Source organism: Otolemur garnettii, unplaced genomic scaffold (assembly GCF_000181295.1).
Source record: "Otolemur garnettii isolate 467f Iridium unplaced genomic scaffold, OtoGar3 scaffold01752, whole genome shotgun sequence".
NCBI lineage: Eukaryota > Metazoa > Chordata > Mammalia > Primates > Galagidae > Otolemur > Otolemur garnettii.
This window is the reverse complement of record NW_003854147.1, coordinates 1-3,822: the sequence shown is the minus strand read 5'-3', so window position 1 is coordinate 3,822 and position 3,822 is coordinate 1. Positions and strand designations below refer to the sequence as shown.

The 3,822-nt window shown below is 44.5% G+C and overlaps 1 pseudogene; it reads right to left on the bottom strand.

Moving 5' to 3' along the window:
- Positions 1–1,188: 1,188 nt before the first annotated feature.
- Positions 1,189–2,945, bottom strand: LOC100959843 (annotated as a pseudogene).
- Between the last annotated feature and the right edge of the window lie 877 nt (positions 2,946–3,822).

The following is a 3,822-nucleotide window of genomic DNA, read 5'->3' as shown; positions in this document are numbered from 1 at the left end:
TAAGTAAAGCAAATAGACAGCCCTCAGAATGGGAGAGGATTTTTGCATGTTGCATTTCCAACAAAGGTCTAATAACCAGAATCTATTAAGTGTAGAGTATAAATGTCTTACCACAATAATTAAGGGAGGTGAAGGCTATGTTAACCAGGATCCCAAATTGTATATAAAATCAGCACATTGTACCCCATAAATGCATTAATGTATACAGTTATGATTTAATAAAAATAAAAAAGAGAAAACTATTAAAAAGTATAAAGTCCCAATCTGGCGGTAATGGCTCTGTCCTAACAGGGGGTCAGTACCCCTGCCCCAGCGTCAGTGGTTCCACCCTTGAAAGTCTGAAAAGGAGTCAGTGCTGCTGCCCTCAGTGCACTGTCACATGTGTTTCTCTCTCCCAAATGTCCTTCTCTTCCTCTACCTCCCTGCCTCCACTGGAGGCACTGTTTCCCAACCGCTATCCATACAATGCCCAGACATGCAATGGAATGGCCACACACTCTGGGCTCTGCAGGGGGTAGACCTTCAGACTACCAGGCAAGGGGGGAAGGGTGGAGTGAAAGTTCAGAATTGCAGGAAGAGTATTTGGCCAGTTTCATGCTGGGCAGGATGATGCCTAAGCTTACATGTGTGACCTCCTTGGAGGAGGAGGAGGCCCACTATTTAGCAGCTCTTACTCTCACTTTCACAGATGGGATGAAATGAGAGGTCTTTTGTCCTCCGCTCACTTGCAGAGAGAACACAGCAAGTCTCCCATTTGGGGGAGAGGACTCTTATCTTCCTGGCAACAGGCTTTCTACGTGGAATTCATTGATCAGCATTCTCTTTCTTGGAGTCACAGGTTGCTACAGCTGATATGCTCAGCTCCCCTCCTTCAGTTTCATAGGCGAACTCTGTCCAGAATCTCGCCTTCTAGCAGGAGCCTCTGGGGAACTTGCCTCTAGTCAGCCATCTTCCCCCCACTGCACCTCTGTCGACTACTCTTAAGAGAACAAATTCTACATGGCTGCACAAAGCCTGAAATATTAGAATAAAACTAATCAAGTACTGCTTGTTGAATATACAGTTATGATGACTAATGTCCTTTCTAGTTCTCTAGCCTTATTCATATAGGCTGCCTACAACAGCCTAAACACTAAATCCAATGGGTTTAAAATGAAAAACAGCCTGTCTAGGACAAATGTCCACATTTCAGTTTGTGATCTGCTTCATTGGTAGGAGTTTTGGTGAAACTGAAAAAAATCACACCTGGTGCTCCTCTGTGTGTCTTCCCGTCAGACCTTCCTAGAGCTCAGAGTTAGCCCTTTCTTCTTGTCTTCATGGAACCCAACTTGTGTGTGAATCCAGATTTAGGCCTTAAAATAATTAGGGTCTCCAGCTGATTGATACTTTCCCCCAGGAACAAAACATCACTAGGACCAATGATACTTGCATTCTTGTCTTGTTTGATGCATTCACAGATAACCTAGATAAGATTACTTTTTGGTAATAACGCAGTTGACACACTGCTTTCCAGTCACTGCTTTCTTCTTGTCCTCATGGAACACAGCTTGTGTGTGAATCCAGATTTAAACCCTAAAATAATTAGGGTCTCCAGCTGATTGATACTTTCCCCCAGGAACAAAACATCACTAGGCTCAATGATACCTGCATTCTTGGCTTGTTTGATGTTGTTTGACGGATTCACAGATAACCTGGATAATACTACTTTGCGGTAATAATGTGGTTCACACACTGCTTTCCAGTCAGTGGTAAGGTATATTCCTCCATGATTTTATGGGGTTTTTTTTGTTTTACTGAACGCTCCACGGTGACCACGACTTTGGTTTTGGCACTGGATGCTAAATCCACAGTGCCACCATTCCTTTTACCATCTTCCCAGAAATCATCCAGTTAGCCAGGTCCAGGTCAGTTTATCTGGAAAACTGCATTGTTCCTACCATTGTTAGATTGACATGTCCCCTCTAATCATTGCAAATGATTCATGGCTGTAGAAAAAGAGGCTCCTGGAAGAATAGTAATTGTTTCCCTGCCTGCATTGATTAGATCTTCATCAGCTTCATGTTGTAGTGGATATGGACCATGCCATCCTCAAACTCAAGAGCTGCCAACTCAGTGATACATTCCCTTATATCATCTCCAGGTTTTCCAAATTTGGCTTTTCCATTTTCATCTTTGTGGATTGACAAACACTCTTTTCTCATAGTTTTCTCCCTTTATAAGGTGATGTACATAAATTTGAGGAATATAAATGTCTTCTGGAGCAAATGTGCCAATATCCACAATTTCTTCAACCTCTACCACTGTTGTTTCTGCAGCTTTGCTCGTCGGCAAATTGAAATTCCTCCTGCTTTTCCTGACAATTACATTTCCTTTACCGTCTGCCCTCCAGGCTTTCACCAACACAAAATCCCCTGTAATTGCATCTTCCATAGAAAAGCACTGACCATTGAACTCCCTCACCTCTCTTGATGATTGGTAATCCTCTTTCTTGTTATGTTGGTGTAAAATGCGGGAACCCCAGCCCCACCTGCAGGAATCCTCTCTGCAAGTGCACCCTAAGGTGTCAGCTCTACTTCTAATTCACCAGGTTAAGTACTATTGTTCAAATTCTGCACTTTCTCCCTCCTGGAGGAGACCATACGTTTCATCTGCTTGGATTGAAGTCAAAGGCCAAAGTTGTCAACCCCCTGCATCATTGCTAACTGTAGCTGGTCCTTTTACTCCAGTGAGATTCTCTGGAATTCCACACAGACCAAAACCATCAACCAGAACTCATGCACCACCGGGTTTGTCTTTTACAGCTTCCAATAAATCTGTATAAAATTCAGTGTGGTGATGAGAACTGGTAGAAAAATAGCAAACACATCCCTGGGACCAGGCACCCTGGAGGCGTGGGCAGAGGCACAGAGACACAGCCCACAGGAGAGCAGTTTGAAGGAGGACATCTGTGGGCTGGCTGCAGCAGGAGGCCATGGGCTGGAGTGTGTGTCTGAGCTGTCAGTGTGCCTGGACCAGGCCACCAAGTCACTGGGAAGGAAAGGTCCACTGGGGGCGTGACCCTGCCTCAGCTCTGACTTGAGATCGATGACCCGCAGATTGGTGATCTTTTCACCTTCCACCTAACCCAAAGCAGCCAGGGCTGCCATAGCACAGGTAGCAGCTGACATCTTAGAAGAGCAGTGAGCTGTTGAGGCAGCAAGTGGAATGGAATATTATTTGACAAATAAAAGGAACAAAGTCCTGATGAGCACTGCAGATGAACCCTGAAACCACTGTTAACTGAAAGTAGCCAGTCACAAAGGACCACATATTGTAGGAGTCCCATGCATATAAAATGTTTAGAATAGGCACATCCACAGAGACAGAACACATCTTTAGCAGGTGCCAGGGAATGGAGAGCTGTGGAGAGTGACTACTGATGAGCGTGGTGTTTCTTTTTTCTTTTTTAAAAATTTTATTTATTTATTTATTTTTGAGACAGAGTCTCACTGTCACCCTTGGTAGAGTGCTGTGGTGTCACAACTCACAGCAACCTCAAACTCTTGGGCTCAAGCGATTCTCTTGCCTCAGCCTCCTGAGAAGCTGGGACTACAGGTGCCCACCTCAATGCCTATTTTTTTGTTGCAGTTGTTTAGCAGGCCCAGGCCAGGCTCGAACCCACCGACCTCGGGGTATGTGGCCAGCACCCTACCCACTGAGCTACAGGCACCAATGAACATGTTCTAGAATTAGATAGTGGTGATGTTTGCACAACTGTCAATATAGCAAAACCCACTGATTTACATACTGAAAATGGATAAAATAAATGTGGTTTTATGTCAG